Here is a 24,037-nt window from a genome sequence, read left to right on the forward strand (position 1 = left end):
ATGGGATATCTGGCAGCATTGAACATAAGCTTTCGCTGCTTTCAGACTCCCATTGATACCTATGGCATCCGCGGCCTCCAGGGTGGCGGATTGAAAACCAGGTACGCTGGGCCGGAATAGCCGCGAGTGTACCGGTTAACTATTTGTTAACTTTTAAAAAGTGACAAATAGTGCCGAATGTGTATTCGGAACATCTGTAATGATGTAAGCATCGATCTGTGTCAGATTGAGACCGGCGGATCGTATGTTACGTCACAGATTTCAACTTTTTCCGGTCTGTAGGGTTTGATAACTAGGTTGAATCAAGCTCTCCACTATTACGCTGCGGAATTCTAGCATATTTGCGGTTGACAACTTGATAAATATCCCCCCTTTGGGCCCAATTTGTACATTTCAATTTAGGGTGTACTCACTTTTGTTGCCAACGGTTTAGACATTAATGGCTGTGTGTTGAGTTATTTTGAGGGGACAGCAAATTTGCACTGTTATACAGGCTGTACACTCGCTACTTTATATTGTAGCAAAGTGTCATTTCTTCAGTGTTGTCACGTGAAAAGATATAATAAAATATTCACAAAAATGTGAGGGATGTACTGACTTTTGTGAGATACTGTATATATATATATATATATATATATAAATATTGTTAGTTTTAATAACAAAATAATCAATTCAGATACTCTATGAACTGACATAGAAATACAGGGGGTATATATACATTTCCAGTTTTTAGCTATTAGGGATTATATACTGTTGACCATAATTTTGAATAATTTGGAATTTTTTCAAATCTGGCTTATATTTAATGGTGGCCAGTTTATGAAAGGGAAATTAAACAGTGCTTTTTTAGTTTTTTTAGTTTTTTAAATCAAAGTAAACGAAATAGATTGTGCTAAAAAAAAGGCGAACATTTTACTTGTTTTTTTTGCAAAATGAGCAAAACATAAAACACACTGACTTCAGAACTTCGGATATCATGACCGTGTTAACTTCTACTCATAGGGGCCGATTTAAAAAAGTCTGGCGGACATGATATGCTGCAGCGGATCATGTCCGCCAGACATCGCTGAATGCAGACAGCATACGCTGTCGGCATTCAGCATTGCACAAGCAGTTCTAGTGAACTGCTTGTGCAATGCTGCCCCCTTGCAGATTCATAGCCAATCAGCCGCTAGAAGGAGGTGTCAATCAAGACCGTTGCTTCTTAACTCCTGTTTGGAAACATGGCGAGTTGGCCCCATTCGGAGCATAGTAAATCGACCCCATAGACTTCAACGGAGTGAGCTAAAGAAAAAGAGCTTAATATTTATCGCTTGCGCACTACCTGACACTGCATCAGACCTACATCGCTAAACCAAAGGTAGTTAAAAATATTTTACATTCCAATGTTCTTCACATAGAATATTTTTTTTTTAATTTTTATATAATTTTTTTTAAAATAAATAATATATTTATATATATATATATATATATATATATATATATAAACAGAGCAAAGTGTACTCCAAAGGTCTTCAATAATCAAAGGTCACTTTAATTGTGAACGTTTTCAAGACCAAACAGACTCATCCTCAGACAAACAATGTACGCTGTTTGTCTGAGGATGAGTCTGTTTGGACTCGAAAACGTTCACAATTAAAGTGACCTTTGATTATTGAAGACCTTTGGAGTGCGCTTCCCTCTGTTTCTATACTCATCTGTTTGGCTGCACCCCAAGCTGTTGTGCTAAAATTCTGGAGTGCACTTTGTCTGGGATATATATATATATATATATATATATATATATATATATATATATATATATATATACAGTATATATATATATATTTATATATATACTTGAATATATAGTTATAGCTATAACAAGAAGAACATTTTCTTGCAGTAAAAACACAGTTAAACACATAAATACACACAAACATTTATATATATATATATATATATATATATATAATATATATATATATATATATATATATGTAGACAAATATATATACACCCACACACATATTTAGACGTATATATATATATATATATATATATATATATATACAGTTTATATATACATACATACCTTGACATATACAATATACCTTTTAATCCTTATAAAAAAATATATAAATTAGTGTAATCAATTTATTTTAATGTATTTATGTTGTGCTTGGTGAAACTTTTTTTTTTTTTTTTTTAACAAGCTTTATTTGTAGCAAGACAAGTTGTACAATATATTTTGTAACAGTAAATTACACACATGGATAAACATTACATTGAGCATTATATCATATTTCAAATTATATGTCATTGCAATAGGATCAATGTTAAGTCTCTAACCAAGACAGTGGATCATTGTAAGATGTGCTGTGTGGTCTCAACCTTCGTAGCAATCAGAATAGTAGTTGATCAAGTCCATGAGCTTGCTGTGGCGAGCAGAGGTGCTCGAGATATACACGTCAAATATATACAAGCTTTAAATGATCATACAGTTTATAATTTATACATCAGGCAGATTTATTATCAATAGAGAAGCTCAGCTTTTCATTAACACATGGCTGAGCGTATCATGGTGCCTGACGCATAAACACAAAAGTGCATAGGAAATGAGAGAGAAAATGGAAAGTGGAGAAGGGAGGTACTAAGGGAGTGTTAGGGGTAAAAGGGAAGAAAAAAAAAAGAAAAAATATAGGGGTGGTGAGGTATAGGGTGGGAAGGACCGGAGGGGAGGGGGCAGTGGTGGAGGGGAGACTGTAGTAGACGCAGTGCGAGGGGGGAGATATGTTGGATGACCTGTGGAGAACCTGTTGGGACCATATATTTTAAACTATAGTCCCCTACCCTCCAATGTCAGGACCATCTCATGTGTGGCAATCTTCCCAGTCTTAAGGAAGTGATATCTCTCTAGTCCAAGTGATTCCCCCACTCTGAGCCTCCAATCCCGGAGGGTTGGGGTCCGTGAGCTTTTCCAGTGGGCGGGGATAAGCGCCTTCGCACTGTTCAACATTAGCATAAAAAGGAAGTATTTATCCTCCCCAACTATCTTGGGGAACCCGTGGGAGATCAGGTACGCAGGGTTTGGGGGGATTAAGATTTTCAAGAGCTTGCTCATTGTTCCCAGCACCTCCTCCCAGTACTGTCTTATGTGCGGGCATTCCCACCAAATGTGGAGGATTGTTCCCTCCTCTCCACACCCCCTCCAGCAATCCCCCCCCACCTGAGGGTAAATCTTATGGAGCCTGGAGGGAGTCAAATACCAACGGCTCAAGAGTTTGTAGTGCATTTCCTGCACTTTCGCCAATATTGAGGCTTTCTTAGCTCTCGTGAAGATCTTAGACCAGTCTTTGGCCGAAATTTCTATCTTTAGCTCCGTCTGCCAAGCCCTTGCATATGTCGGAAGTTCCGACCCGCCTCCAGTCAAAAGGATTCTATACAGTTGCGAAATCAGGTGGGCTGGGGTTTGACTCATTATGCATAACTTTTCAAATTGCGTTCTATGTCTGGATAAGGCGTTGCGCTCCTTGTGTGTATTTAAGTAATGTGTGACTTGTGCACGCCGATACCATGATCCAAACATCTCACTATCCCACTCAAGCAAGTCAGTTTGCGATTTGAGTTGCCCGTCGTGTAGGATATTCGAGATTGCAACCTCCGCTAGTGTATGTATACCACCTTGCGAATAAGGTTTAACTTCCATCCCCAAATCTGGATTGTCCCGAACTGGTATGTTCGGAGAAGCCCCCGTGGACACCGGGAAGCCTCCAGTCACAGTTTTATCCCAGGTCGCAAATGTGTCAGCGATCATAGGGTACATGGAGACGGATACCGGCCGGCTCCCCTCCGACACCCATGCCAGCGCCCCCACGTTTCTGCTTTTAAGAATGTCATTGTCCATCTGAATCCATCGTTTATCAGTGGAGTTTCCGCACCACTCAACTATCCGCTGGAAAAAGATAGCTCTCTGATACTCTCTTAGGAGTGGTACTTCCAATCCCCCCCTATCTCTAGGGAGATAGATAGTGCTCCGCTTAATTCTAGGCCTAATCCCATTCCAAATATATGTTTCCAATGCCGTTTGGATTTGCCGTAGATAATGGGAAGCTGCAGCGGCCGGCACAGTCTGCATGATATACAATATTCTTGGGAGAATATTCATTTTTACCACCCCAATACGACCCATCCATGAGATGGTCTTCTTCTTCCAATTGAGTAGGTCTTTGACAATTTCATCTTGGATGCCTCCGTAATTCAACTCAATTATCTCTGTCAGATTGGAAGTAAGTGTGATACCTACGTATTTAATTTTGTGTTCTGCCACTTTTATTGGACAGCTTGATTTTTTGTTGGCAAAGGTCTCAGTAGGTTCAGATATATTTAAAATCTTTGACTTAGTTGGGTTGAGAAGGAAGTTCGACACCCTTCCATAAATCTCAAATTCCCTCAGTGCAGCCACCAGCGAGCTTCCCGAATCTTAAAGAGTGAGGAGGATGTCATCCGCATACATCGACAATTTATGTTCGACTCTGCCCACGACAACCTCCCTCACTGTCCGATTAACTCTGATTTTACTCGCTAGTACCTCAATGGTCAGGGCAAAAAGGAGGGGCAATAGGGGGCAACCTTGCCTCGTTCCATTTTTAATCAGGAAAGTCTCAGAAAGAGTGCCATTAACCCTCACTTTTGCGTTAGGGGTCGAATATAGAGACATAGCCCTATTAACAAAGCTCTGTCCAAACCCAAATTTTAGGAGTTTTAGTCGAATGAAGTCCCAACTGACCCGGTCAAATGCTTTTTCGGCATCTGTTGTGACCAGGGCCAGGGGTATCTTGCATTCGTGAGCATGAGTTATCAACTGTATTACCTTCAAGGTGTTATCCCTGGCCTCGCGGGAGGGAATGAACCCAACTTGCTCCGAGGAGACCAGGCCAGGCAAAAATCTGTTTAGTCGGGCGGCCAGGACTTTTGCCAGTATCTTTACATCTGAATTGAGAAGAGATATAGGCCTATAGCTTTCGGGCCTATCAGGGGGTTTTCCTGGCTTAGGAATTACTGCAATATGGGCTTCAAGCATAGAACCCGGTAAGTCTGGGCTGTCTGTCAGGTCGTTAAACATTCTCACTAGTCTCGGAACCAAGATGTCCGCATAGAGCTTGTAATATTTGAGGCCAAAGCCATCCGGTCCGGGGGATTTTCCCGATGGGAGGCTTTTTATAGCTTTGTGAACCTCCTCATCTGTGAACGGGGAGTCCAAAGACTCTGAGTCCGCATCTGTCAGTCTAGGGAGCTCTGCGTCCTCTAGATAGGCCCATATATTTACTGCATCACTCTCATGTGCACTCGGTGCCATTCCCGCCTGGGCTGGAGTGTGTAAATTATAAAGAGATTCATAATAGACCCTGAAGACTTCCGCTATGGAATTACCATCAGATTTGACTATGCCCTGTGCATCTGTCATATGGTGTACATATGCCTTAAATTTTTTCCTCGCGATTGCTCTCGCTAAGAGCTTTCCGGGTTTATCACCCTGCTCATAGTATAGTTGTTTTAGGATTAGCACTTGTTTTTGATATCCTTCCTGTAAAAACTGGAGCAGTTTTTTCCTGGATAGGAGTAAGTGATCCAGTCGGGTTCCGTCTTGTGGATAATTTTTGTGGGCGGTCTCTGCTTGTTCTACTTGAGAAAGAAGACTGTCATACCGCTCTTTTCCCAGTCTCTTGAGTCTGGCTTTTTGCTTGATAAGCAAGCCTCTGATGGTGCACTTATGTGCTTCCCATATGGTATTGGCTTTCAATCGATCATTATCGTTTAATAGGAAGTACTCGGCTATAGCTTTCTTAATTGTCAAATTGAATATCGGATCTGCGAGTAGGGTGTAGTCCAACTTCCACACGAAGGGTGTGATCGGTGTGGTGGGCCATTGGATCGAGCAACCCACCAGGGCATGATCCGACAAGGTGATCACATAAATATTGCTACTTTTTGTGATAATAAGGCCTGTAGAGCTAGTGAATAGATAGTCAATGCGGGAATATTTCCGATGTGGATGCGAGTAGAAAGTGTAGTTTTTGGCCTGCGGGTGGTGTGTACGCCAAATATCGTGCAGCGCAAGTTCCGCGAGTATTGCGGTCATTCTCCTCCAAACTTTCTGAGGAGCGCTGGATATGCCGTTGGAGGTGTCGAGGCAGGGATCAAGGGAAGCATTAAAGTCTCCGCCTAGAAATAGAACACCAATCTGCATTTCAAGAATCTTGTGGGAGACTTTCTGAAGAAAGAGATGCTGGGATACATTAGGGCAGTAAATATTTGCTAACGTTATGGGCCTATTGTGTAGTGTACCAGTAAGGAGCAGAAACCTACCGTCCGGGTCCCGGTGAATTTGTGAGAGCAGAAAGTGGGTTCCCTCCCGAAAGAGGATTCCCACCCTGTTTTTTTTTCAGGACCCGAGGCAAAATAGGCACTCGGATAGTTGCGGTCAAACCATTTTGGTTCATGCTTGTTGGAAAAGTGAGTCTCCTGTAAATAAACTATATCACTCCCCATTCTCTGCAAGTCTCTGAGCACTACATAGCGCTTGTTTGGGCTGTTTAGGCCTTTCGTGTTGATAGAGATAAGCTCTAGAGGGTGGGGCCCGGGGGCCCGTCATTGCTGTGACATCTCAATAATGGGGGCCCTGCAGCAGGGGTCCGGGGAGAGGGCCACAAGAGGGAGGGGTCGAGGAGGACAACACACAAATAGTGGGGAAGGGAGGGAGGGCAAGGGAGAAGGGAGAGGAGGAAAAAAAAAAGGGGAGGGGCTTCTATTTCAGATCAGGATAAGCAGGGAATTGGCAGTGTGGGGAGAAGGGGGTATTAGTATAGGGAGAGAGTCCGAGAAAAGTATAACCCGGGGGAAAGCAGAAGTTGTCCCCTAATTGGAGGACCAATTAAGCATTAATCTTAGATATAAATATTAACGAACAATCTAGTACGAGTATAATAAAAAAAAAAAGAACAATCAACAATTGGTACTATATTTCTAGAAATGAGAACTGTATTAACTACTTAACCAAACAGGGGTAGTTGTCCCTGCATTTCTTGTTTGTAACATCAACATTTACCATTAACTTTGTGATTTGGAATGATCTGTGAACATAAAGTACATACTCCACCCGGTACCTTTCAAGTGTCGATGTCAATCTTATTTGTCCAGTGTGTCGTCTCCTAAGTCCCCCACCGTATCTGGTTATCATCTTCCTCAGTAAACTAAGAAATCCTATCCTCTATACCCTAACTTTGAGACACATACGTAGTGTTGTTATTTCGATATCAGAGCATTCTATAACTAGTTGGATGGTGTGTAGTTTCTGGTTCTGAATATCAAGCTAACTAGTGTTATTGTAGATATTCAATGCGTGGGTAAATCCTAACCTTACTGACATCTTATCTGTGCTTGCCTGGGTGCGAGTACACCTGTCCCCGTGTAAGGTACCCCTAACTTGGAAATTTACTAACGCTAAGTTCTGTAAGACTGGTGGGAGAGAGGACCTGCTTCTTTGTGCCCTTGGTGTCTGAATTTTTATAATAATTTTTTTAATTTTTTTTTTATATCCTCTCTCACTCTTTTCTTTTTTCTCCCCCCCCCCAAAACAAAGCTATACATCTCAGTCTGTGCTTGTGCTAGATTTCAATAGAGATCTCTAACATATGTGAGAGTGGTATGTTTAGTGTTGAACAGAATCAAAGTCCACTATCTATATGAACAAATAAATTATTGAAACAATATGGTAATTGTGTTAGACTCAAAACATGCAGTGATTACTAAAAAGGTGGAAAACCAAAAAACATCTACATTGTGTCCCAAATTGCAACTGGAACTATTCATCACAGCAAGTTACATGGAGCACAGTAAAACATTTAATAAGCATGGTTATCTGCTATATGAGAGGTTGTGCTATCTGGGTATGGGCGACTATAATATTCAGTAGGGGCCTAGGGGTCACAGGTTATCTAGACACAACAAAGTGGCTATAACTTATACTCATACGACCTTAATAGTCCTTCAGGCAAGTCCAGGAATCTTGTCTCCACCTAGTGAGACTGCTCCTCCCGGGGAGGTTAGTAAAGGTCCTTGCATCATGTTGAGGTAGGGGAACTGGACCTCAGTAAGGTGTACCTGTGGAGAAGGAGAGTCCTACATTCTTGGTTGCCGGTCTTCCTCCCGGATTCTGTCAGGGAGATCCTGGGGAGCTTCTTCAGCTTCCCGGTTTGGCCTAATATCCAGGCCCAATGCTTGCGTGAAATTAGGGATGTCCTCTGTGGATTTCAGGGTATAGATGACATTATTTTTGGTAGCTATCAGGCTTGTGGGGAACCCCCATCTGTAAGCGATCCTTTTATCTCTTAGAGCTGCTGTAATATGCCTCAAATCCCTTCTTTTCTGTAATGTTGTGGGGCATAAATCTGAAAACACTTGGATTTCCGAACCCCTAAACGTAAGAGGGTGTTTCGCTCTCGCCAACCTGAGGACCTCCTCTTTATCCTTGAATGATAGAAATTTCATAATAACATCTCTCGGTGGGGCTCTGTTCGGTGGCTTGGGGCGCAACGCCCTGTGTGCCCTTTCTATTTGTACTTCTTGAGCACCTATATTATTTTTCAGGTGTCTGATGAATTCTTGGATGTATTGCTGAAGCGCTGGAGGATCCACATCCTCAGGGACACCGCGCAGGCGGAGATTGCTCCGCCTGCTCCTGTTCTCAAGGTCCTCTATCCGGTCCATGAGGCCTTGTACTGTACCCTCCTGGGCCTGTAAGTAGCTGGCCTGTTGCTGCATATCTGAACTGAGAGTCTCTTGCTTCTCCTCTATTTGGGTGACCCTCTACTTACAGCTCCTATGTCTCTACTTAGCTCTCCAAACATATTTCTGAAATCAGACATTGCATTCTTTATGTCCTCCTTGGAGGAGAGATGTGAGATATCATTCTTTGTAAGATAGTTATGAGATAGAGAGCCTTGCTCCAGTTCGATTGCCTGCATCACAGGAAGCTGCCCTGCACTTTCATGATTAGGTTTGCTGGGGAGTATTCCAGGGTCTGATGTAATTAGATAATTCTCCATAACCGAGGAGTGTGTGCCTTTATGTGTTTTGATGCTCCTTTTATTAGACATCTTTTCCCAAAGTCTGTATTCACAGGCCGTGTCTTTGGTTTTTTTTTTCTGTTTTTTTGTTTTTGCACTCTGCACTCAATTAAAAATCTTTTTTCTCAGGGCCCGGCTAAGTCCTATTGATGGCTGGTGCAAGGACTTTTGTATACTGTGGGTTGCTCGTTATCCCCTTCTAACTGTAGGCTCTTGTATTGATTTATGCCGCCAGTACTAACCCCCAGCCTGCCTGGATTCTTGTGCGCGAACCCCTAACTTTTGATCCTATGCGCGCAATTAGTGACGGTCTTACCAGTCTCTTGCTAGTCGGATGTCTGCCGCCCGTGATGTACAGAGTGACCTATTGCCTCATGCTCCGAGGGAGCCTGATAGTGCCTGGGCAATTGCACTTTGAATGCTGTGGTGCAATATGGTCCCCGGTTTTAAGGCCTACACCTCCGGCTGCTGTAGCTGACCACGTGGGTGAGGCCTATCGGCGCCAGGATCAGATGCGGCTTCTCAGGTATGTCTCTTAGTTCTTCGGGTAAGACCACGGGGATCTCCGCTTATCAAACCGGATCGCAAGGAGTTAGCTAGCTGGGGTTCCACAGACCGCTCAAGTGGGTAGTAGATTACCGGGTGTTAATGGCGCGCATCCCAAATGACAGCAGTCCTCAATTACTTCCTCCGTTCAGCTGTTAGGGAGTGAGACCGGCTCAGCTAATACTGAGCTATATAGTTAGAGACCACTCCTATGCACTTTGTAAAATTTTCTAGTCTATGTGATCATTCCAAATGTGAACAAGATTAAACAGGGACCACAGAGCATTAGCAAGATGCAGCCATCTCTCTCAGTGGCTTGGCTCCGCCCCCGAAACGTTTTTTTTAACCCTTACACTTTTTGCTGTATTCATGCATGCTAATTTGTTGAGCGCAAATTTTGTTTGTGCTTGAGCTCACCCGTTTACTTTCAAATTGTAATATGCGCACTAGTTAGCCGATCACGATATTGCTTATTGTGACCCACGCTAACTTTAGCGTGCCACTTGTAATCTAGTCCTATATCTGCTATTATTTAAAAATAAACTGCGGCTACTAAAATTAGACAAAATCCAAATATCTATGGAATTCAAGTCAAATATCATACATATACTCTCTTTCATTTTGTTGATGATATTTCCTAACTAAAAACTTAGAATATTGATCCCTCATCTTGTGACTGACCCTCCAACATTCCAAACACTCTTTAATTTTGTAATGAACTATTATAAATCAGAAATCGGGATATTTTTCCCTTTCCAACAGATCTGCATTCATTTTAGTGATATACCCCTTTAAGTGGTGTTCGCCATCACTACTATATATAGGAGTTTATTTGGCTGCCTCGCATAACAAGGTCTATAAACTGAATTATTTTGATTGGGAAGATTGAACTTCATTAAAAAGAATATAGTTCATCATTTACTTTAAAGTGTTACACTGCTATACACACTATTTGATAAAAAAAATATTCATATAAATATTAATACAATTTTTTTAAGAGTTAAAATGTATATGGTATTTGAAAAGATGTTTGAATGGAAACACACATGTATTTACATATATATATATATATACACACACACATTTGAGCCCTTTCCATTCAAATACATTTAAACATGAAAAATAATTTTTAATTGATTTTTAATATTTTTAAATATGTTTATAGATATTTCTATATATACTACCAGTCAAAGGTTTTAGAACACCTACATTTTTCAGTTTATATTGAAATGTATGCAGTTTAATGTCTCAATGTACTTAAAGCATAGAACAAAAACAATTAGGCCTAGATTTAGAGTTCGGCGGTAGCCGTCAAAACCAGCGTTAGAGGCTCCTAACGCTGGTTTTGGCCGCCCGCTGGTATTTGGAGTCAGTGATTAAAGGGTCTAACGCTCACTTTTCAGCCGCGACTTTTCCATACCGCAGATCCCCCTACGCCATTTGCGTAGCCTATATTTTCAATGGGATCTTTCTAACGCTGGTATTTAGAGTCGTTTCTGCAGTGAGCGTTAGAGCTCTAACGACAAGATTCCAGCCGCCTGAAAATAGCAGGAGTTAAGAGCTTTCTGGCTAACGCCGGTTTATAAAGCTCTTAACTACTGTACCCTAAAGTACACTAACACCCATAAACTACCTATGTACCCCTAAACCGAGCTCCCCCCACACCGCCGCCACTCGATTAAAATTTTTAACCCCTAATCTGCCGACCGCCACCTACGTTATACTTATGTACCCCTAATCTGCTGCCCCTAACCCCGCCGACCCCTGTATTATATTTATTCACCCCTAATCTGCCCCCCTCAACGTCGCCGCCAGCTACTTAAAATAATTAACCCCTAATCTTCCGACCGCAAATCGCCGCCACCTACGTTATCCCTATGTACCCCTAATCTGCTACCCCTAACACCGCCGACCCCTATATTATATTTATTAACCCCTAATCTGCCCCCCCTCAACGTCGCCGACACCTGCCTACACTTATTAACCCCTAATCTGCCGAGCGGACCTGAGCGCTACTATAATAAAGTTATTAACCCCTAATCCGCCTCACTAACCCTATCATAAATAGTATTAACCCCTAATCTGCCCTCCCTAACATCGCCGACACCTAACTTCAATTATTAACCCCTAATCTGCCGACCGGAGCTCACCGCTATTCTAATAAATGGATTAACCCCTAAAGCTAAGTCTAACCCTAACACTAACACCCCCCTAAGTTAAATATAATTTTTATCTAACGAAATAAATTAACTCTTATTAAATAACTTATTCCTATTTAAAGCTAAATACTTACCTGTAAAATAAATCCTAATATAGCTACAATATAAATTATAATTATATTATAGCTATTTTAGGATTAATATTTATTTTACAGGCAACTTTGTAATTATTTTAACCAGGTACAATAGCTATTAAATAGTTAAGAACTATTTAATAGTTACCTAGTTAAAATAATAACAAATTTACCTGTAAAATAAAGCCTAACCTAAGTTATAATTAAACCTAACACTACCCTATCAATAAAATAATTAAATAAACTACCTACAATTAACCTAACACTACACTATCAATAAATAAATTAAACACAATTGCTACAAATAAATACAATTAAATAAACTAGCTAAAGTACAAAAAATAAAAAATAACTAAGTTACAGAAAATAAAAAAATATTTACAAACATAAGAAAAATATTACAACAATTTTAAACTAATTACACCTACTCTAAGCCCCCTAATAAAATAACAAAGCCCCCCAAAATAAAAAATTCCCTACCCTATTCTAAATTAAAAAAGTTACAAGCTCTTTTACCTTACCAGCCCTGAACAGGGCCCTTTGCGGGGCATGCCCCAAGAATTTCAGCTCTTTTGCCTGTAAAAGAATAAATACAATACCCCCCCCCCAACATTACAACCCACCACCCACATACCCCTAATCTAACCCAAACCCCCCTTAAATAAACCTAACACTAAGCCCCTGAAGATCTTCCTACCTTGTCTTCACCATCCAGGTATCACCGATCCGTCCTGGCTCCAAGATCTTCATCCAACCCAAGCGGGGGTTGGCGATCCATAATCCGGTGCTCCAAAGTCTTCCTCCTATCCGGCAAGAAGAGGACATCCGGACCGGCAAACATCTTCTCCAAGCGGCATCTTCGATCTTCTTCCATCCGGTGCGGAGCGGGTCCATCTTGAAGCAGGCGACGCGGATCCATCCTCTTCTTCCGATGTCTCCCGACTAATGACGGTTCCTTTAAGGGACGTCATCCAAGATGGCGTCCCTCGAATTCCGATTGGCTGATAGGATTCTATCAGCCAATCGGAATTAAGGTAGGAATTTTCTGATTGGCTGATGGAATCAGCCAATCAGAATCAAGTTCAATCCGATTGGCTGATCCAATCAGCCAATCAGATTGAGCTCGCATTCTATTGGCTGTTCCGATCAGCCAATAGAATGCGAGCTCAATCTGATTGGCTGATGGGATCGGCCAATCGGATTGAACTTGATTCTGATTGGCTGATTCCATCAGCCAATCAGAAAATTCCTACCTTAATTCCGATTGGCTGATAGAATCCTATCAGCCAATCGGAATTCGAGGGACGCCATCTTGGATGACGTCCCTTAAAGGAACCGTCATTAGTCGGGAGACATCGGAAGAAGAGGATGGATCCGCGTCGCCTGCTTCAAGATGGACCCGCTCCGCACCGGATGGAAGAAGATCGAAGATGCCGCTTGGAGAAGATGTTTGCCGGTCCGGATGTCCTCTTCTTGCCGGATAGGAGGAAGACTTTGGAGCACCGGATTATGGATCGCCAACCCCCGCTTGGGTTGGATGAAGATCTTGGAGCCAGGACGGATCGGTGATACCTGGATGGTGAAGACAAGGTAGGAAGATCTTCAGGGGCTTAGTGTTAGGTTTATTTAAGGGGGGTTTGGGTTAGATTAGGGGTATGTGGGTGGTGGGTTGTAATGTTGGGGGGGGGGTATTGTATTTATTCTTTTACAGGCAAAAGAGCTGAAATTCTTGGGGCATGCCCCGCAAAGGGCCCTGTTCAGGGCTGGTAAGGTAAAAGAGCTTGTAACTTTTTTAATTTAGAATAGGGTAGGGAATTTTTTATTTTGGGGGGCTTTGTTATTTTATTAGGGGGCTTAGAGTAGGTGTAATTAGTTTAAAATTGTTGTAATATTTTTCTTATGTTTGTAAATATTTTTTTATTTTCTGTAACTTAGTTATTTTTTATTTTTTGTACTTTAGCTAGTTTATTTAATTGTATTTATTTGTAGCAATTGTGTTTAATTTATTTATTGATAGTGTAGTGTTAGGTTAATTGTAGGTAATTGTAGGTAGTTTATTTAATTATTTTATTGATAGGGTAGTGTTAGGTTTAATTATAACTTAGGTTAGGATTTATTTTACAGGTAAATTTGTTATTATTTTAACTAGGTAACTATTAAATAGTTCTTAACTATTTAATAGCTATTGTACCTGGTTAAAATAATTACAAAGTTGCCTGTAAAATAAATATTAATCCTAAAATAGCTATAATATAATTATAATTTATATTGTAGCTATATTAGGATTTATTTTACAGGTAAGTATTTAGCTTTAAATAGGAATAAGTTATTTAATAAGAGTTAATTTATTTCGTTAGATAAAAATTATATTTAAGTTAGGGGGGTGTTAGTGTTAGGGTTAGACTTAGCTTTAGGGGTTAATCCATTTATTAGAATAGCGGTGAGCTCCGATCGGAAGTTTAGGGGTTAATAATTGAAGGTAGGTGTCGGCGATGTTAGGGAGGGCAGATTAGGGGTTAATACTATTTATGATAGGGTTAGTGAGGCGGATTAGGGGTTAATAACTTTATTATAGTAGCGCTCAGGTCCGCTCGGCAGATTAGGGGTTAATAAGTGTAGGTAGGTGTCGGCGACGTTGTGGGGGGCAGATTAGGGGTTAATAAATATAACATAGGGGTCGGCGATGTTAGGGCAGCAGATTAGGGGTACATAGGGATAACGTAGGTGGCGGCGTTTTACGGAGCGGCAGATTAGGGGTTAAAAAAAATATGCAGGGGTCAGCGATAGCGGGGGCGGCAGATTAGGGGTTAATAAGTGTAAGGTTAGGGGTGTTTAGACTCGGGGTACATGTTAGGGTGTTAGGTGCAGACGTAGGAAGTGTTCCCCCATAGGAAACAATGGGGCTGCGTTAGGAGCTGAACGCTGCTTTTTTGCAGGTGTTAGGTTTTTTTTCAGCTCAAACAGCCCCATTGTTTCCTATGGGAGAATCGTGCACGAGCACGTTTTTGAGGCCGGCCGCGTCCGTAAGCAACTCTGGTATCGAGAGTTGCTTTTGCGGTAAAAATGCTCTACGCTCCTTTTTTGGAGCCTAACGCAGCATTTGTTTTAACTCTCGATACCAGAGTTAAATTTATGGTGCGGCCAGAAAAAAGCCCGCGGAGCGTTAACAGCCCTTTTACCGCCGAACTCCAAATCTAGGCCATAGAGATTAAAAAAACATTGAATCATTATATTTAACAAAATGTAATCTAAATTGTTTACTCATCAAATTATTCACCTTTTGCAGACATATCAGCTACAACGTTGGAAATCAAATATTGTTCTGAAAGCTCTTCCCAACACTGTTGCAGGCATTCCCGCAAATTGACCATGCTTGTAAGTTGCTTTGCTTTCAACCTTCTATTCAGTTCATCCCAAACCATCTTGATTGGGTTTAAGTCTGGAGACTGTGCTGGCCATTTCATGATTTGTTGTTCTTTTTGTCTAAGGTAGTACTAGCATAGCCTAGAGGTATGATTTAGGTTAAATCTTGATGTAGTTTGACCCCCTAAAAAACTAGGCATATTGCCAGAGTATATTGCCACTTCAAAATGTTGTATGCTTTCTAATTTTGGGTGGTACTCAATCTGTGAAAGGTGCCAACGCCATCAAAACAGCTCTAAATCACAATGCTGTCTTTTTAAAATAAGGAACCATCCGTTTGCTTAAACAACACCATGCAAAAATCCTGCGTGATGAACCAAAGATTTCAAATTTTGATTAATCAGTCCAAAAGACCTTCTTCCAGTCTTCAGTAGTCCACTGGTCTTGCTTTACAGCCAAGGCAAGCCTATTTTTCTTACTTTGCCATCTTATCATAGGCTTTCTTACTGGCACTCGACCTGGTAAACCTGCAAACCTAGAAGTTTTCTCTTTAAAGTGAAAGTGAGACTTGCTTACTTCAATCAGTTTTTAGCTATCTTTGAAGCTGTTGTCCTGTAAGCTAATTATAACACAAGCTGTTGACTCTCAAAAAATTTGTCTTCTGATTTTTTTGGGATTTGGGGTCTACTGAGCCTCTTCCTGTCAAAGTCTCCTCCAGTTTTCAAGTGCCTTTTGATGGTGTAGGAAATGGCACTCATTGACACGTTGGCTTTCCATGCAATTCCTCTAAAGTAAAGGCCTAGAACTAAATGTTTTGTAAGGGTCTTTCTGTCATCATTTGTTAATTCCCTTTATTTACCATTATGGTAGCAATATACTAATTAATGCACTACAATACTGTCCCAATAAGGTTTAAGCGGGTTTAGTAAAAACACTGCTTTTATACACACATGAGGTTTGTAAGGAATAAACAAAACTTGTGTCACCTGTAGGAATTGTTAGCTTCAAATTTCAAGGCCTAATTTACTTCCATTGCGGCAGAATAGCTGCAATTTGTTAACCCATTACTTGTTCCCTGAAAGGGGCCTTTGTTTTTAACCCTGCAATGTGCATTATTTTTCATTCTTTTGGTGTCCAAAACTTGTTTATATTACCTCCCGCATTTTACCGCTTACTTTTGTAACATTTTGGGGTTTTCATATGAACTGCTCAAATTGCAATACAATAAAATATGTTCTAAAACTTTTGAGCAGCATTGTATATATCTTTATATATATATATATATACCTGTATATATTCATATAGATATATATATATTTAAAAAAAAAACCATCATATATATTTATTTAAATAAAAAAAGATTTTGCGTAACTACCTAAGGGTTTAGCGCTGTTGGTCTAATGAGTGTTGGGGTAGTGTGTGAGCAAAGTGTTTTTCTGAACAGCGTGCTCCATTCAAGTATGGGGGAGAAGAATTTACAGAGGTTTCGATATCCGAAGTCCTGAAGTTAGAACGCATTGGGTTTTGTTTGTGCAATAACTTTTCACTTTCAACTTGTAATACGAGTACTAACCCACCCACATTAAAATGTAAATTTCATCAGTGTTAGTGCACAAGCAAAAAATATATTTAGTGTGCCACTTGTAAAGATTCAGATAAAACACCATTTAACAAAATGTTTACTCTGGGAAAAGCATTTAAAATTTAGATTTTTTTTTCTCTAGTATTATATCCCCAAACCCCATATGTGCTAATTTTCTGCACAACAAAAATCCCATTCAAGAAGGTAAAAGGCTTTTTCTGCATCAATATAGAGAAGTATCATGGGAATATTGTGGATAAAAAGTATAGGTTTACAGCGCCAAAAAGAAGCACACAAACTCACTTAGTTAAGAATCACCTAACAGGATCGTAGAAGACAGTTATAGAAAGGTTTATAAGGAACGCTTAAATAAGGCTAAAGTGTGCTAATAGTGCTAATTCACATAACCGTTAGATTAAAAGCATCATAAGTTTATTAACAATACTAAATAAAAACAGTAAGGGAAACTACAACCCAAGAAAATTGTTTGCTTTTAATCTTATGTGAATTAGCACTGTTTGCACACTTTAGCCTTATTTAGGCGCTCCTTATATATCTTCCTATAACTATCATGGGAATAATCCCATCACAGTATAAAATTGTTTTAAATAAAATGCAATCAATTACTTTGCAACTCACACCTGTTGGACCTAGATCTAAGATCCTTGCCCAGTAATAATTAAGACCAAAGGTTCTCAAGTGACTTTCCATTTGCAAGAAGACAGACGTTTACAATACTTCAAATTATTGAAAGCAAAAGTAATTTACAATCATTCTGGAGTCTTGTAACATATTACTCCGCCTTTACTGTGAATGCCACATAGCTTCACAAGCCTATATGTGACTAAATATCCATGAAAAGAACGTTAAAAGATCTGTAATTTCTGTTGTAAACAGTAAATCCATTGTCATCCTCCCTTCTTTCAACCCTAACTTAATAATGATTGGCTGGTGTGTTTGCACAGATCTGACATTTACAGTAAGAATTTTTAATACAGAATATTTTGTATAGATAGAATAATAAGTATGATTCATTTGGTGTGAGATACGTATGGGGCTCTGTTTGTTGAGGGGGTGTCCCTAGTGATGACATTTTTTTTCAGTAAGAGTTGTTATGAGGCTTTACTTGAGTGAGAGGTAATCATTGTTCTGCATAAAGGCTATTACAGTCTATACTAGGGTTTACTATTTACTCTTGCTTGGAATAGGAGCCTTTGGGAGGTCTTTCATAATCTTTTTTGTATTATTATTAGTTTTTATAAACATTTTTGTAAATAAACTTACACATAATAGCATATACAAATACATGGTATATAATCATTGATTAAATATTTCAGTAATTCAATATTCTGGAGTTATGACATTAAAGGGTGATGGTTAATAGTGCTCAGGATTGTACTAAACTGGATAAAGATAATGTAGACAAAATAAAATCTTATCACAATGTATTGAGCTATCTCTCCCATATGAAAAGTGCTGGGTGATAGTCTGACATTTTATTCACCTAAAGGTACGTGCATCTCTCTAAGGAAAATGTCTCCTATGCCCCTCACCTACTACAGGAAGCTCAGATCGTTTCTAATATTTTGTAATAAGGGCTTTTGCACTATTTATCATTGTCTTTAGCAAAGTTTTGCACAACTTACAGGTGACACTTGGATATTTATGAAAAATTGGATTGAGAGGGAGAACAGTTGCGAATACTCTATCCATCTCCTCTACTTGCCCCCAGAGGTTTTATTTTTGGTTGGATGTGGATTTTGGCTGGGGTGTTGAGACAGTTGATGGTCATGATTGGGAATCGCAATGATCATGAGAAATAGTCCATTGAATGACCAGGAATTAGGGCAGATAATATTTGATTGATGAGGATTATGGAAGGTGCTTTGGATGAACATTTATTCTTGTCCTTTTCATCAGACTTGGAACCATATGACTTACATAAAGCTAATGGGGTACAACTGTTTAAACATGGAACCAGTGCTGAGCTGGGAATCCATAGATAAGTAAGCCTAACAGTGGTTGGGGAGCTTCAAGGGATTATAGGAGATTATATGTATAAGTATCATGAGTCTCAATCAGCATGGTTTTATCTTATCATATAAAAAACTAATCTAATTTAGTTTCTATAAGGAATGCTTTTGATATATTGTTACATGTCAGATTGCTATACAAAAATAAAGGGTATGGGAATATTATATAGTTTTATTACATTGACACAGAAAAGTGGATGAAAGTTAAAATAAATGCATCATACTCAGACTGGACAAATTAATACATATGGCACTGAAGGATCAATGCCAGCTCAATTCCTGTTACATTTTTTTAATTTTTTTAGTCATATGTGAAATCCAACTCTGACATTGCAGTTTACCAATAAAAATGCTTCTTATCTTAAAATAATTTTATCACAAAACATTTAAATATCTCTTCTATATGGCATATGTTAATACATTTTTATGTTTTATTTATTTGTATTAAAGGGACACTGAACCCAATTTTTTTCTTTTTAGTGATTCAGATAGAGCATGCAATTTAAAGCAATTTTCTAATTTACTCCTATTATCAATTTTTCTTAGTTCTCTTGCTATCTTTATTTGAAAAAGAAGGCATCTAAGCTATTTTTTGGTTCAGGACCCTGCATAGCACTTGTTTATTGGTGGATGAATTTATCCACCAATCAGCAAGAACAACCCAGGTTGTTCACAAAAAATGGCCGGCATCTAAACTTACATTCTTGCATTTCAAATAAAGATTCCAAGAGAATGAAGAACATTTGATAATAGGAGTAAATTAGAAAGTTTCTTAAAATTACATGCTCTATCTGAATCACGAAAGAAAAAAAACTGGGTTTAGTGTCCTTTTAATATTGCTGGTGTGTAATACAATGTTAGATCAATTTCATAGAAATAAAAACAGGTTTGAGAGATGATCAAAACATACTTATTTACATAATTATTAGTTTACAGATAATTAATTGAAAAACATTGAAGTATTAATACACAGATATCCCTACCGTGATACTATGATATAATCACGCATGCTTGTATCATCCCAAACAATGCACTCAAGTGGTTTTGTTTGTAAAGGAAGAATTGACCCTTATAAGAGTCTCATAGGAGAAAATGTAAGATACATGAATAAAAGATGCAGATAACACATGTATTTACCCAACTATCATCCTTGAGGGAATTCTCCTCTAAAGTTAAACAGAGAAGAGTGACACAGGATATATGAGTTATAAGTGCTTCCAGGGATTGCTGCATCAATATTCATGATGCCCATGGAATGACTGCAAAGCATTTGCACACTGAGCAAGTGATACAATAGGCAGTTCCTAAATACTGCCTTGTTCTTTTAGGGTGCCATGGGAACAACATGGGGGCAGTCTGTGTCTTCCAGATCACTGGGTGTTACTCACTGTGCATAAAAGCCATACTCTTCGTACTATAACATACTTCAGGAGTAAAGTGAAAGGAAATCAATTCTGGCAGTCAGTCCTCAGAGCCACCAGGAGAACACCCAGGAAAAAAATATAAAAGGGGGATTCAGGCCATTTTCCTTGCCAAGTCAGATACATCCTTGCTCCAAGTTATCCATGAGCACGTCATAGAAAGGAAGGAGAGCTATATGGGGAAGTTTATATCTTACCATTATTTGATAACCTTCAGTCCCCTAAATTTTAACTTTTTGAAGCTGTTTCCATAGAGTTCCAGCTTTATGGGCCTAAAAGCTTGGAAACATACACTCATGGGAGAATCCCCCCTTAGCCTATGTCACTGCTCATCACACAAACTCTCACTGGCAAAGACTGAATGTGAGACTTCACCGATCTCACTCTAATTCAACCAGACCCTGAAGCTGTCAATATCCAGAATTGTTCCAACTTCAAGTGCACATGGATCAATCTTCATGAGTTGTCCATAAAATTGGTGTTATGTTGCCCATAGTGGGCTAGATTATGAGTGCAGTGCTAACTGCTGCGTGCGAGCGATACGCAGTATATCGCAGCTCTTTGCATGTGTCGGAAGTAGTATAACGAGTTGAAATTAAACGCATAAGTTTGAGCGTCGGGTTTGTGCGACTTCAGAGCTCTGGTTAACTGTTATGCGAGGCAAAAAAAGTGGCACAAAGAACCCCATCAAAAATAAATTGTACAGTGCAGTTAAACTCATATTAACACTGTCTAAGAAAAATTATTTAAAAAAAAAAATTTGCATAAAAAGTTATTAGGGCTCAAATATATAAGGTAGCAGGTGTAAGAAAAAAAAGTGCTTTATCAAAGAGATACATACATACACATGTCTAAATATGTATACTGTATATATATATATATATATATATATATATATATATATATATATATATCATGTCTAAATATGTACTGTATATGGATATATATATGTGTGTGTGTGTGTGTATACATATGTATTTATATGTGTATATATGAATTTACATAGATATATACACATATAACCACATAAATACATATGTATACATATATAGACATACAATATATATATATATAAGTACAATTGAGCCCTTTGCAGTCAAATAACTGAAAACAGGAAACTCATATTTATGCAATATTCCTATTTCATAAAGTGTTTTACTGTGTATTTACTGTAAATATTTCACATTCCTATGTTCTTCACATAGGCGAATATATTCTAAGTATTTTTAAATATATTCCTATATATATCTGTATATATCTATACCTATATATAATCATGTATATATAGAAATATTTATTTAAGAATAAATAAAACATATTCTGCTATGTGAAGAACATTGGAATGTGAAATATTCAAATTTTATGTCGGGTTAGCGCACTTGGTTAAACGTGATTTGGTTTGCGCACGAGTATGGGTGTTATTTTTCTTTCTACTTTACTCGCTCCATTAACGTGCGCAACCCAAAATGCGCAAAAATCCTCCATCAAGCAGAGCTAATGCGTGAGCGGGTATGCAAGCTACCGCGCTCCTCTGGTAATCTAGCCCTTGATGAGTAAATGTTGCATTGTTGCATAAAAACTTGGACTTTCATCAGCTTTAGACATAGATTTTAAAAATGTAAAGGTATTTTAACACAGTTAACATTTGGGCATGTTTGTATTGTATTATATAAACTGTATTCTTTTTTATTATTATCAACCAGGAAATGTCAGAATAAAAGAGGGACTTAATCATCATAAGCATTTGAAAAGCAGAAAGAAAAAAATCTTTTTGTTTTGGAAATGATTTTATGCATATGGGAAAATATCAACATAAAGAGAAAGAAGAGCACAACTATTCATGCCTATGTCTTTTTATTTTTCTATTTAACATATGAAAGAATTTAAGCTTTAAAAAAATCTATATGAAATGTCAAACTCTAACAAATGAATTTTCAACAGGTCCAATAAGTTAAAGTGACACTAAACCCCCCAAAAATATTTCATGATTTAAGTAGAGAATACAATTTTAAACAACATTCCAATTTACTTCCATTATCTAATTTGCTTCATTATTTAGCTATCCTTTGTTGAAGAACTAGCAATGCACATGGGTGAGCCAATCAGCTACTGAGCCTATCCAGATATGCTTTTCAGCAAAGTATATCAAGAGAATTAAAGGGACAGTTCACCCAAAAATGTTCTCTCCTTTAAATTGTTCCCAATGGTTCATTTTACCTGCTGGGGTGTTTTAAATTGTTTACAAGTAGCTCATTTACCCCTATTTTGGCATTTGAAATAGCTGATTTAGCCTGTGGTATCCCAACCTATACTGAAAGTTTCTATACTGGAGTATATTCTATTGAATAGCCTAAGTAAACGCAGCCAGCAGAAGAGATTATACTCTTAGTAGTGGGCATGATAGTTAAGTAATAAAATGATACTTTTCCATTGTTCTCTCTAAGTATTGAGCTTTAGTTTTCTAGACAAATATAATATAAGGAAACAAGTCTGTGTATACAAAGTGATAACATAATGAGATCTGATATTACCTGAAGCTCAACCCATTGTAATAGGCTGTGGTTTAAAAGCACAAAGCCAGCTACTTCATATACACAAATAAACCGAAAAATGCAATTTCTCATAAATTTTATACTCTGTGTAAGTCATTGAAAATACATTCATATAAAAATAATTTGACAGTGTACTGTCCCTTTAAGCAAATTATATAATAGAAGTAAATTAGAAAGTTATTTAAAATTGCATGCTCTTTCTAAATCATGAAAAAAAAATTGGGTTTCATGTCCCTTTAAATTTGAAAGATTAAAAAAAATCAGTGAAAATGTGATCAACTGGTGCTTTTTGGATAATTAAAATGTTGAATTGCCTTGATGTGAGTTATAAGGGGGTTTATTGCACCACAAACTGCGTCTTCGCAACCATCCTGCATATTGTGGGATTGTCTCAGACTCTAAGCAGAAAGACCGGCTTTTGGCAGGTTATTGATATTACTGTAAAATAGAGCAGAAGTCAGCAATATTTAACGTTCATGTGACTCTTTAACTGAAAACTATTTCAAAAACAACTTTATAATGGGTAACTGCCCGATAGCCTCCATGATACCAAATTTGTACAGTATATTTTTAATACGTTTTACAACAAAAGAATATCTTAAACGTAGACATTTTGGGCTGGATTAGAAGTGACACGCTAAAGTTAGCACAAGTCATTATAAGCAATATCATGACCATGCCAACTTGCGTATTACAAGTAAACGTGTGCACAAACATAATTAGTGTCGGGTTAGCGTGACTGAATACCTAGCGTAAGGGGTAAAAAAAAAGTGCACAAAACACAACATAAAGAGTTACACTCAAATAAATAGTTTCTGCTAAAAAAGCATTCATATAAATATTAATTAAATATAAGAGTTAAAAGGTATATGGTATATGACAAGGTGTTTGACTGGAAAGGGCTATAAGGAATATACAGTCATTGTCAAAAATATTGGCACCCCTGCATTTCTGTCAGATAATGCACCACTTCGCCCAGAAAATTGTTGCAATTACAAATGTTTAGGCATTCTCATGTTTATTTCTTATGTTTGTATTGGTATGACACAAAAAAGTGGAGAGAAAAAGCCAAATCTGACACATTCCACGCAACACTCCAAAAATGGACTGGACAAAATTATTGGCACCTTCTCAAAATTG

The sequence above is a fragment of the Bombina bombina genome, chromosome 8 (assembly GCF_027579735.1).
Source record: "Bombina bombina isolate aBomBom1 chromosome 8, aBomBom1.pri, whole genome shotgun sequence".
Lineage (NCBI taxonomy): Eukaryota > Metazoa > Chordata > Amphibia > Anura > Bombinatoridae > Bombina > Bombina bombina.